The 14,048-nt window shown below is 39.4% G+C and overlaps 1 protein-coding gene across 2 annotated transcripts in view; it reads left to right on the top strand.

The window, feature by feature from the left end:
* IPCEF1 (interaction protein for cytohesin exchange factors 1) overlaps window positions 1–14,048 on the top strand; it is a 326,897-nt gene that overhangs the window by 297,168 nt on the left and 15,681 nt on the right. The gene's annotated exons all lie outside the window — the stretch shown is intronic.

The following is a 14,048-nucleotide window of genomic DNA, read 5'->3' on the forward strand; positions in this document are numbered from 1 at the left end:
AAGTATGCCATTAGAAGAGACTTCATTTTACCTCTATTGAAATGTACTTAATTCTCATGGTATTAATTGTAAAAAACATACATAAATAGGCCTAGGATCTGCAATGCACTACTGGAGCTTGCTGGTGATTGGTCGCCCTACACATTCTTATTGGCTCACAAGATATGTTCAGCTAACTCCCACTGCTGTTATGTTACAGACTGAGAGATTAACAAACACTACCAAACAATGAGAGACAGGCTGCTAGACAAACACCACTAAGCAACAATATGCAGATATACACCAAACTCTAACGTTAGGATTAAAGTGTAGTTCGAGGGGTCTTGGTTACGGTTAAAGTGCATGGGGTTGTCACATTTATGGCCAGATTACCAGTGCAGCGCTATTTATTGTTCGCACGCACTCTCTGCTAGAAGTAAGCATTTTGTGCATGTCGGTTTGCGCTTGTAAAAAGTTTTCTCTTGCGCGGTAGCCCGAACTTCGAATACCGAAATCACATTAACGTATTCCCCCAAAGAAGTCAATGGAGCAAACAAACTAACACCCTACTTGTGCAAACTCGATTGCATATTCTCAAGTGCACTAACCCAACATGAAAATATCAACATTTTACATTCTATTGTTCTTCACATAGAATGATGTGTTCTATTTATTCATAAATACATATTTCTTCATATATCTGATGGTATTTTGGAACAATATATATATATATATATATATATATATATAGACATTTAGAAAATATTCTGCTATGTAAAGAACATTGGAATGTGAAATATTTAAAGTAATATTTAATGAATATTGCATAAATATGCTTTTACATGTTTTCCTCTACTTTGCTGCAAAGGGCTCTAATAAGTAATATTTAATTAATATTGCATAAATATGCTTTTACATGTTTTCCTCTACTTTGCTGCAAAGGGCTCTAATGCACTTATATATATATATATATATATATATATATATATATATATATATATATATATATATATACTAGTTGTAGGATCCAAGCACTCACTGTTAGTAGTATTGCCTGGGTGCACTCTATGGTAGGTAGGTAGAAACTTCTCAAAAGAAGAGGCACTCACAGGTATATAAAACAATTTTATTAGTTCATAAGTTCAGTCAACGTTTCGGTCCTCGCAGGGACCTTTGTCAAGACTGTTCTATATACAGAAAATACAAGAGCAAGGAAATAAGGTAAATTTCATCAAAGGGGAAAAGACACATCACAGGACTTAAAAATTTATATACAAGGTCCCAAGTGAAACAGATAGAGAGAAGGAACAATAAAAATAATGTGTAGCAACTTTACTGGGAACAATGATGACTAACACGTGTTAAGTACATAGGTAAAGTATGTATGGCAAGCAATGTCACAGAATTTATACAATCAATAATGTAGCTATAGGGCCAGAGGCTTAGATACTATACAATACAGTGAATGAATAAACAATGAAGTACATGACAGAGCTCAAAATGTGGTAAAGAAAGAGTCAACAATAGCAATTCTAACTCTCAACAAAAATATTTCACACATTCCCATAATGACTCGAGTGAATACAAATAAATACAGAGCATGAGACGAATCTCTTATGCTATGACAAAACTGTCTAGAGTCATGAGGGTAAAGTTCACCACACTGATGTAAATGTAAAGAAACACATGTGTAGATAGAATCAAAGAAACCAATAAAAGCTGTTAGGTTATTTAGTGGTTAAAAATGGTTAGGAGTCCACGTACTGTGTAAATCCACAATCCCATATAGTGCATGTAATAGGGTGTAACGTAAGAGGGACACGTTAACTGTGGTCTGTGTTTACAGCACAATTATCAATGTGTAATGCCTACTAGTATCAGCGAATATGAACGGCTGCAATGGTTTGGCACCCCCCTGAGAGCTATGCGTGAGACCAAATGGTAAGAGGGCTTGTTGCCGCAAAAAATATATAAGCAGCGTGGCGGAGTGCGAGCAAATAGACTCACCTCAGTAATCCTTGGTGTCAAGTGGTCAGCGGTGAGCAGATTGTAATCTGCGCTGCCTTTAAATACCCCGTAGGAGTCCACGACTAATGACGTACCGCGTATAGTGAGGTTGTCATGGCAACAAAAAATAAATAAAATAACCGTAACGAGAGGGGCAATTTTTTCAAAAGCAACAAACATGGGCAAAAATGACAGGATTTTGAAAAGTAACAGAGGATGTCATCACTAAACCATAACAGTACAAGGGTTGAAAAAAAACCTAAAAATAAAAAACTGAAAATAAAAATGCAAATTGAAAAACGATCAGTAAGATTACCATCTGGTCTCATTCAGGGCAATAAATGTGGATGGAGAGAGTACGTGGATAGTGTGGAGGAATTAAAAAAGTTAATGTGTGTATGTAAGCTATATGGAGCATGTAAGGGGCACCTAACACAATACCCAAAGTTTCACTAGAACAGGAAATTTATGCCATAGGGCAGGGATTGGCTATGCAGGTGGCCAAAGGGGCATGACCAAGAATGTTGTGTTGCAGGGGAATAGGTAGGGATACTATCAGGACAGGATGCAGAGACATGCATACATGATGAGTACTACAAATAAAGAGCAGGTACAGCATCTCAGTAGAACAGGGTAAAGTCAATGCTAGTGTTCAGCCCCTTGGGTATAAGTGTTTCCAGTCGATGTATCCATTTAGCCACCCTTTTAAGGAGTTCATTGTCCCTGTTACCCCCTCTTATCAGGGGTGGTATCCAATCAATTAGGATAGACCTCAACATGGCTACACTGTGGCCCTGTTGCATGAAATGTCGTGCCACAGGTTGTTAACTATTTTTCTCTTTAATGGCCTTTCTGATGGCACTGAGATGATTGGCAAGCCTCTCTTTGAAGGACGTGCTCGTTTTCCCGACATAATACAGGCCACAGGGACAAATGATCACATACACTACAAATTCAGTAGTGCACGTCATTCTATGTTGAATCTGTATCGTCCTTCCATTGTGAGGCTGGTGAAATTTAGAGCCTGTAATGAAAGAGTTGCTGGTAACACAATTCCCGCAGCTGAAACACCCTTTCTTAGGTGTCGGTAGCCATCCTTTGTGTACCTGATCAGGCTCAAATGTGGTTTTGACTAGAACATCTTGAAGATTGTTAGTTCTGCTGTATACCATTCTGGGTGGTGGTTGGTTGTAGAATGGAAGTGTAGGGTCCTGGTTCAAAATGAACCAGTTCTTAATTATTGTTTGTTGGACAGATCTACTGGTGGGATTGAATATGACCATCATGTTCATACGGTCTTCTTTAATCTTTGTTCCTATGGTCTTGTTGAGTAGATCACTCTGTGTCAAGTCCCAGGTGTCCTTCATGACTGCTTCAACTTCAGTGCGTTTGTATCCTCTCTGTAAGAATTGTTGGCTCATAGCTTCAAGCTGTGCTTCTTTGTTCTTCTTGTTGCTGTTATTGCGTATAACTCTCAGCATTTGGGACCTTATTATTCCTCTCTTGAGTGCCGGTGGATGGTAGGAGTTTGCTGTTAAGAGGGAATTCCGGTCTGTGGGTTTTGAGTAGAGTGTTGTACCGATCCTTATATCTGTGTTAGTCTTGTCTTTATAGATCTCAATATCAAGAAAGTGGATGGTCTCTTTGCTATACTCCATCTTGAACTTTACGTATGGAAGTGCATTGTTAGTTTCATGGTACCACTGTATGAGTTCATCTTCACTGCCATTCCAGATCAGGAAGATGTCATCAATGTACCGGCGGTATGTGCTGATTTTGTCCATGCTTCTAGGGTAGATTTACTGTTCCTCAAACCAAGCCATAAATAAATTGGCATAGGCTGGTGCCATATTGGAGCCCATGGCGGTGCCCATTTGTTGCAAGTAGAATTTGTTCTCAAATTTAAAATAGTTGTGTGTTAGACATAAGTGGATCAGGTCCAAGATGAATTCAATAGGGGGGCCACAGTACATGGTGTCTTTGGTGAGGAATTCTTTTGTCGCAATGATACCCACATCATGGGGTATGATGGTGTACAGACTACTGACATCAAGAGTCACAAAGAAGCTTTCCTGTTTGATGTTAGCAATAGAGTTCAATGTTGTGATCAGTGTTTTTCAGTCTAAGAGGAAGGATGTTGTTTGTTTGACAGTCTGCTGTAGGAAGTGGTCTATGTATTGGGCTATAGGTTGGAATAAGGATCCTCTTGCAGACACTATTGGTCTTCCTGGAGGGCTGGTTAGTGATTTGTGGATCTTGGGAACCGTATATATGATGGGACACTTTGGATAGGTAGTGGTGAGGAATTCTCCAAGCTTTTCATCAATGTATCTATTTTGGATTGCCATATTGATAATGTCATCCACCACCCTCTTGTATAAATGTGTGGGATTAGTAGTAAGTACTTTGTATACTGTGACATCATGTAGTTGGGTAAGGAGTTCATCTCTGTAGTAGGTATAATCCATTATAACAATAGCTCCGCCCTTGTCAGCAGGGCGTATGACAATGGTGGTATCCTCTGATAAGTTTTTGAGTGCTTTCCTCTGTGCTACAGTGAGGTTTTGTCTTCTGTTCTTAAGTTTTTTGCTTGTCTTTTCAATTTCCTGCGTGCAGACCTTTATGTAGGTTCTGATAGCCGGATGTGTGTTTACTGGTTCAAATTTGCTTTTTGTGTAGAATGGGTTATCACTTGTCTGCAGTTCAGTCCTGAAGAAGTCCTTTAGCTTGAGTTGTCTCTGTAATCTGTTAAGTTCAACATGGTTGATGAACATGTCCGTCTTTGGGGTAGGTACAAAGCTGAGACCTTTGTTGAGGACTTCCTTCTCCAGTTCTGTGATTAATCTTGAGCTAAGGTTGATCACTATGTCCTCTGGGCCATGCCTGACCGAGTCACTCTTTGTTTTCTCTTGTAAGGTCCACGGATCATCCATTACTTGTGGGATATTCTCCTTCCCAACAGGAAGCTGCAAGAGGATCACCCACAGCAGAGCTGTCTATATAGCTCCTCCCCTAACTGCCACCTTCCAGTCATTCTCTTGCAGCTCTCGACAAGATAGGAAGTAGCTAGAGAGATGTGGTGCATTAATGTAGTTTATCTTCAATCAAAAGTTTGTTATTTTCAAATGGTACCGGAGTTATACTATTTTAGCCTCAGGCAGAAAGTTGAAGAAGAGTCTGCCTGTGGTCTTTGATGATCTTAGCAGGTTGTAACTAAGATCCATTGCTGTTCTCACACATAACTGAAGAGATGAGGTAACTTCAGCTGGGGGAATAGCGTGCAGGGTCTCCTGCTATGAGGTATGTGCAGTTTTAGATTTTTCTAGAGAAATGATATGCTAGAAAATGCTGACAATACCGGATTTATATAAGGTAAGCCTGATTACAGTGATTTAATAACGACTGGTATCATGCTTGCTGTAAAGGGTAATATTTTTTTTATTTACTCACATTACTGAATAGATATAACGTTTGCTGAAGGTGTATGAACGTTTATTACATATTGGTGATAAAACTTTATTCTGGGGCCCAGTTTTTTCCACATGGCTGACTAGATTTTGCCTAGGGATAGTTTTTTTTAGGCCCTCTCACTGTGAGTACAGGCTGGGAGGGGCCTATTTTCAGCCTAAATTGTGCATTAGTTTTTACAGTTTGAGACATCCAGCTTCCCTGAAGGAGTCCCCTGAACATTTAGGACCTCTCTAAAGGGTTTTTGTGCCTTCCAAAGTCGTTGTATGGGCAGGTAGGGCCACAGTAGAGCTGTGGCAGTTTTGTGTGACTGTTTAAAAAACGTTTATATCGTTTTTTTGATCCGGTTTTGAAACTAAGGGGTTAATCCTCCATTTGCAAGTGGGTGCAATGCTCTTTTAGCCTATTATACACACTGTAAAAATTTCGTAAGATTTACTGCTTTTTTCACTGTTTTGCAGTTTCTGTGATTGTTTTTTTCTCTTAAAGGCACAGTACCGTTTTTATTTTCTGCTTGTTCACAGTTATTAAAGTGTTTCCAAGCTTGCTGGTCTCATTACTAGTCTGTTTAAACATGTCTGACATAGAGGAAACTCATTGTTCATTATGTTTAGAAGCCATTGTGGAACCCCCTCTTAGAATGTGTACCAAATGCACTGATTTTACTATAGATTACAAAGACCATATTCTGGCTTTAAAAAATTTATCACCAGAAGAAATTGACATGGAGGAAGTTATGCCGTCTAACTCTTCCCACATGTCAGATCCTATAAATCCCGCTCAGGGGACGCCTAGTACATCTAGCGTGCCCATTGCGTATACCTTGCAAGACATGGCGGCAGTTATGAATCATACCCTTACAGAGGTATTATCTAAACTGCCAGGATTGCAAGGAAAGCGAGACAGCTCTGGGACTAGAATAAATACAGAGCTCTCTGACGTTTTAGTAGCTATGAAGCAGGGGAGCTTCAATCTGTGGGTGCATTTTCTGATTCAGGGAAGATACTTCAATCTGATTCTGATATGTCTACATTTAAATTTAAGCTTGAACACCTCCGTGTATTGCTCAGGGAGGTTTTAGCAACTCTGGACGACTGTGACACTATTGTAGTCCCAGAGAAATTATGTAGATTGGATTAATACTATGCAGTACCTACTTACACTGATGTCTTTCCAATCCCTAAAAGGTTTTCTGAAATTATTACTAAGGAATGGGATAGACCAGGTGTACCGTTCTCTCCCCCTCTTGTTTTTAAAAAGATGTTTCCTATAGACGCCGCTACACGGGATTTATGGCAGACGGTCCCTAAGGTGGAGGGAGCAGTTTCTACTCTAGCTAAGCGCACCACTATCCCTGTCGAGGACAGTTGTGCTTTTCTAGATCCAATGGATAAAAAATTAGAGGGTTACCTTAAGAAAATTTTTATTCAACAAGGTTTTATTCTCCAGCCTCTTGCATGCATTGCCCCAGTCACTGCTGCTGCGGCTTTCTGGTTTGAGTCCCTAGAGGAGGCTCTACAGGTTGAAACCCCATTGGAAGATATTATTGACAAGCTTAGGGCCCTTAAGCTAGCCAATTCATTTGTTTCTGATGCCGTTGTTCATTTAACCAAGCTAACGGCTAAAAATTCAGGTTTTGCTATTCAGGCGCGCAGGGCGCTATGGCTTAAATCCTGGTCAGCTGACGTGACTTCAAAGTCTAAACTTCTCAACATTCCCTTCAAAGGACAGACCCTATTCGGGCCTGGACTTAAGGAGATCATTTCTGACATCACTGGAGGAAAAGGTCACGCCCTTCCTCAAGACAGGTCCACCAAATTAAGGACCAAACAGTCTAGTTTTCGTCCCTTTGCTTGGGCAAGAGATGTCCAGGATCCCTGGGCATTGGAAATTGTGTCCAAGGGTTATCTTCTGGAATTCAAAACCTCTCCCCCAAAAGGGAGATTTCATCTCTCACTTTTATCTGCAAACCAGATAAAAAGAGAGGCATTCTTACATTGTGTTCAAGACCTTCTAATTATGGGAGTGATCCACCCAGTTCCGCAGGAGGAACAGGGTCAGGGCTTCTATTCAAATCTGTTTGTAGTTCCCAAGAAAGAGGGAACATTCAGACCAATCTTAGATCTCAAAATCTTAAACAAATTTCTCAGAGTTCCATCCTTCAAGATGGAGACTATTCGAACCATCCTTCCTATGATCCAGGAGGGTCACTATATGACTACCGTAGACCTAAAGGATGCTTATCTTCACATCCCGATACACAAAGATCATCATCGTTTTCTCAGGTTTGCCTTTCTAGATAGGCACTACCAGTTTGTGGCTCTTCCCTTCGGGTTGGCCACGGCACCAAGAATCTTTACAAAGGTTCTAGGGTCCCTTCTAGCAGTCCTAAGGCCACGGGGTATAGCAGTAGCCCCTTACTTAGATGACATTCTGATACAGGCGTCAACTTTTCAAGTTGCCAGGTCCCACACAGACATTGTTCTGGCATTTCTGAGGTCCCATGGGTGGAAGGTGAATGAAGAAAAGAGCTCTCTATCACCTCTAACAAAAGTTTCATTCCTAGGGACTCTGATAGATTCGGTAGAAATGAAGATTTACCTAACGAAGGCCAGATTGTCAAAACTTCTAGACTCTTGCCGTTTTCTTTATTCCACTTCTCGTCCTTCAGTGGCTCAGTGTATGGAAGTAATCGGTTTAATGGTAGCGGCAATGGACATAGTACCGTTTTCCCGCCTACATCTCACACTGCTGCAACTTTGCATGCTCAGTCAGTGGAATGGGGATTACACAGATTTGTCCCCTCTACTAAATCTGGATCAAGAAACCAGGGATTCTCTTCTCTGGTGGCTATCTCAGGTCCATCTGTCCAAGGGGATGAGCTTCCGCAGGCCAGACTGGACTATAGTAATGACAGATGCCAGCCTTCTGGGCTAGGGTGCAGTCTGGAACTCCCTGAAGGCTCAGGGCTCGTGGACTCAGGAGGAGACACTCCTTCCGATAAAAATTCTGGAACTAAGAGCGATATTTAATGCTCTTCAGGCTTGGCCTCAGCTTGCTGCGGTCAGTTGTTTCTTATTTTTAAAGTTGACTAGATCTTGTTGGTATTTGTCAATTTTCTCTTGTAGTTTCATTAGCCAGTCTTCCTTGGGGTCATTGCATAGTGTATCCATTTTGTTTTGTTCAAGGGCTCCAATGTCCATTCCAATCTGTTTTTTTAGTCTGGTAACCTCCTCCAGTATGAGTAGCATCAGGTCAAAGGAGCATTTGTTTAGAATACTGCACCATTTTTTGCAGAACTCTGTGTTGTTTCTTCCAATAGTTGGAATGCTCTTCATTCTTAGACCCCTGGGTATCATCCTTCTTTTGTAGTAATCTGCTATATTGTTGGCATGCAGTTTATAGTCTATCTCCCTCCATTTCAAGTTGAGTAATTTATAGAATAGGTTAATGGGTATCTCCCCTAGTTCACCCTGTTCGCATTCTTGTAAGATCCTGTCGGCATCTTCATCAGTATAGGCAAAGGTTTCACTGCAGTCATCCTGTTCAGTGTCCTGGGTGTGTATGGTTGTTGCATGCTCCATGTGTAATGTGTGCGTTCACCTCTGGGGTAGCTGTAGATACTTTGTGCCACAGCGTGGCGTTGCAGGGTGCTATAAGGAAGGTTTTCAAGTATTTGCTAGTTGTAGGATCCAAGCACTCACTGTTAGTAGTATTGCCTGGGCGCACTCTATGGTAGGTAGGTAGAAACTTCTCAAAAGAAGTATATATATGTCTATATATGTATACATATGTATTTATGTGTTTATTTGTGTATATATGTCTGTAAATACATAAATACATATGTACAAGTATATAGACATGTATATATGTCTATGTTAAAGCCCTTTGTCTGACATTTTTTTCTAACACCTGAGAACCAGTGGCGACTCTAGTAACAATATATGGGGGGGGCACATAAGATACCACAGTCAAAACTGGGGGGGCACCAGTGGAGGCTCCTCCATATGTGCACTGTCGCACGTGAACCCCCAGGGGGCAGAGGAGAGGGGGAAAAATGAGCAGAACTTAAGAAAAAAAAAATGAGAAAAAAAAATTTATGACAATTTTTATTTTTATTTATATTATTTTATATTATATTTATGTATTATTTTCCTGTGTGCTGTCTTCTTTGAGACTCATATTAGGCTGAAACCTGAAAGTGGAAAGGGCTGTTTTGCCTATACTTCTATGTATCGCACGTGCGATACATAGAAGTATAGGCAAAAGCACTTTCCACTTTAAAACTGCATTGACTGCAGCGCCACCTACAGGCCAGCCCATAGCCTCCCTGTTCGCACAGCTCTTAGTGTGCGGGAGCCAGCTGTCACGTGACACTCGCACACTAAGAGCTGAGCTGACTATGTGTGTCAGTGTGGGAGGAGAGGAGGCAGGGGCGTAACAGTTACGCCATAAACTAGACAATTACTTTTGCAGCGTCTGAGCTAGGCGGACTTGGCCTTACTTGTGTGGGCGGAAGAGGAGGCTGTCAGGAGAGGATCTTCATTCATACAGAGCAGGTACTATGGCTTTAAAATAAAAACTGTTTTAATGTGTCTCTATCGATATATATGGCGCCATAATTTCCTACCTTGGCTTGTCCTCAACCTAACCTTTCTTCTGACACATGCAACGCATGAAAAGCACAGGCAAAGGGCACTTGTAAATAACTTTATTCAGTATGAATGTTCTCAGAACTGCAAATAATCATGGGGATAAAATATGTATATGGCAGCTGCCTACAGTTATTTTCAGAGCTGTCAAGAGCTTAAACAAGAAATGGTTTTCGTTTTCTGAGGGTCAGTTTTGTGTTAAAGGAAGCAAATTACTCATTAACCATCTTAGCTTACTAAGAATAGAATCTATGCATGCATGGTGGGAAATGTTATCTCCATTACAAGTGTATTACATGAGGGCTGCTTCAAAATTAATTGCTTAGCTCAGATTGTTGATTGAAAGTGTAAAGACAAATGTTCATCAAACTTAGAATGTACATATATATACATACTAACGTATATGCGTTTTTGTGTGACTGTCTGCATATGTACATACATTTGTGTGTCTTGGGAAATGTTAACAATTAAAGTCAAAGGTTGTCATCTATATATACAAAAATTAGCTAAAAGCTTTGTGGACACACCCAAAATATTTTATTTTTAATTTTACATTTATTTTACTAAAAATGTATGCATTTTTCTTATTTTTTTTCTAACATTTATTTTACTGAAGATATAATGAAAGCAAAGGTTACCTTAGGAATATGTAGATGTATCTTTAAAATACCAGTTTAAATTTTAAGAACTATGTATACAATGTTAGCTTCTTATCTAATCTTTTCTGCTGAGGGCAATTAGGGACATAGAGTGTGCAACTGTGCAAACAATGGTTTGTGGAGTATTATACAAATGTTAAAGTAATTTTATCATTTTAAAACACTTTTTTAGCATTGCTATATTTTAAAAGTTTTCATTTGCACACTTTTTTGTTTTCAATTGTCCTCAGTAGAAGAGACTAGACAAAGGATAACTACTTTTTAATATGGCAATACCCATTACTTCATAGAAACTCAGGAAAATTGGAAATTTCACAATGCAGGAAAAGGGGACAAAATAAATAATGAAAGTGTGTGTGTATGTGTGTTATACCCTGACAAAAAATATTATGGCTATAAAACATACCCACACATATAAACACTACTGCTACTACACACAGACACATACACACACACACACAAACACTACTACTATTACACACAGACACATACACACACATATAAACACTACTACTACTACACACAGACACATATACACACACACACATAAACACTACTACTACTACACACAGACACATACACAGACACATTTTTTTTACAGCAGCACGCTCTCATACTGTTCTTCTTTCGGCGCATACTTGCAATATTGAATAGAATAGAAGAGGTGTAAGGTAAGAGCATGCTGCTGTTATAAAGATATTATATATGTAATATAAGTAAGATATGTATAAATAGTGTTTATCAGACCAATACATATATATAATCAGATTCAAGAGTTTAGGTTTTGGTTCAAATGGGTGGGGCCATTCGAAGGGTGGGGCGTTCTCAAAGGGGCGGGGTCTTGTGCACCACCATCTTAAAAATTCACCAGCCGCCACGGGGGGGGGGCACTAATAATTAGGCCTCGCGTATGGTTGCCATCTTTTCTTGAAGACAAACCCGAACATTGTATGTATGCATTTGTGTGAGTGAGTGAGAGAATATATAGATAGAGAGAAGAACAGATAGATAAGATATATAGACAGATAGATAGACTGGCCATGATGTAAACTGGATGATAATATTTTTAGATTAAAAAACAAAATGTGCATACCGTGTTTTTTTTTTGACAAAAGAGATTTACTTTTCTTGTTTTAAACTCACAGTTTAGGAAAGGCATGAGGAGTTTAGAATACAGAATAACTCTGGCATTACTTATTATCTTCTACCCAACTGAACAGCCACAATATACATTAAACAAGTTTGACTTATCTGTAGCAGGTTTTTGCTTCCTGCAGCTGCACTATCATAACACTGTGTGTGTAACTCTCACAGTGCAGGGTGACAGAGAGCATGCTGAATGATAGCTATTGGAGGATGCAGCTGTCAGTCATCTCAGTGCCTCAGCTAAACCAATGAGGCAGGATTACTTCAACTCCATGACATCACCGTTGTCATGGTTCCCTAGCAGGCTACTTCCTTATGAAGGCAAGTTGGTTGGAAACCATCCTGCTTCACTGCTGCTGATTTAACCTCCTCTTTGATACATTATACTTAAAGGGATACTGAACCCAAATTTTTGCTATCGTGATTCAGATAGAGCATGCAATTTTAAGCAACTATCTAATTTACTCCTATTATCAAATTCTTTTCATTCTCTTGGTATCTTTATTTGAAATGCAAGAATGTAAGTTTAGATGCCGGCCAATTTTTGGTGAACACACTGTGTTGTTCTTTCTGATTGGTGGGTAAATTCACCTATCAATAAACAAGTGCTTTCCATGGTACTGAACCAAAAAAATAGCTTAGATGCCTTCTTTTTCAAATAAAGATAGCAAGAGAACGGAAAAAAAATTTGATAATAGAAGTAAATTAGAAAGTTGTTTAAAATTGCATGCTCTATCTGAATCACAAAAGAAAAAAAATGGGTTCAGTGTCCCTTTAAGCTGGGTAGTAGCATGTTTGTTATATATACAGCACAGTGCAGAATAGGAGCTTAATCAGTAGTAATGTGTGTGCTCCCGGTACATGATGAATACAGGCAGTCCCCAATTTACGAACAAGATAGGTTCTGTAGGTTTGTTCTTAAGTTGAATTTGTATGTAAGTTGGAACAGGCACTTTTTTAAGTGTAACTCTAGCAAAACATTTTTTTAGTTTTGGATAGCATAGGGAAAAGTTTGTTTTGCTATCTGAGCCCCTTTTCAGTAAATTTCACATCACTTTCTGTCCTTGTGACAATTGGATATTGAGTGTTTTGGGTTATCCTTGAAAGAAGGATTTGCGATAAAGCTCTATTTTCTCCGTTTGTAAGTACGAGTTGTACTTAAGTCGGATGTCTGTAACCCGGGGTCTGCCTGTAGTTGTAGCCGGTTCCCTTAGACTGTAACTGAGGTATGGCAAAGCAGCTGTAACAAGCTGCATTGCTGCCGGGCTCCTCTCACCTCCACTCCCCACTTTCAGAAGCTCCCTTCCTCACTCAAGTAAATCCAGAACTGCCTCTAGGCTACATAATAAAATGTGCACATTTGGAGGTTATGTGCGGTCCCTCTGAGAGGGAACAGTAATCCTGACTGTCCTGGATCCTCCACTGATCTCTGGCTCTGTTTTTTTGTCTTGTTTTTTTAATGAAAAAAATTGATGTTACAGCTGTTTATTTTGAAACTAAACTATGTGCTTAAAGGGACATGAACCCCATAATGTTCTTTCATGATTCAGATAGAGAATACAATTTTAAACAACTTTCTAATTTACTTCTATTATCTCATCAGTTTTACTCTCTTGGTATCATTTGTTGAAGGAGCAGCAATGCACTAATGGTTTCTAACTGAACACAGGGGTGAACCAATCACAATCGGTATATATATGCAGCCACCAATCAACAGCTAGAACCTAGGTTCTCTGCTGCCCCTGAACTTGCCTAGATAATCCTTTCAGCAAAGGATAACAAGAGAAGAAAGCAAATTAAATAATAGAAGTAAATTGGAAAGTTGTTTGAAATGGTATTCTCTATCTGAATCATGAAAGAAAAAAATATAATTTATGTAAGAACTTACCTGATAAATTCATTTCTTTCATATTGGCAAGAGTCCATGAGCTAGTGACGTATGAGATATACAATCCTACCAGGAGGGGCAAAGTTTCCCAAACCTCAAAATGCCTATAAATACACCCCTCACCACACCCACAATTCAGTTTAACGAATAGCCAAGCAGTGGGGTGATACAGAAAGGAGTAGAAAGCATCAACAAAGGAAATTTGGAAATAATTGTGCTTTATACAAAAAATCATAACCACCATAAAAA

This window comes from Bombina bombina, chromosome 4 (assembly GCF_027579735.1).
Source record: "Bombina bombina isolate aBomBom1 chromosome 4, aBomBom1.pri, whole genome shotgun sequence".
In the NCBI taxonomy this organism is placed as follows: domain Eukaryota; kingdom Metazoa; phylum Chordata; class Amphibia; order Anura; family Bombinatoridae; genus Bombina; species Bombina bombina.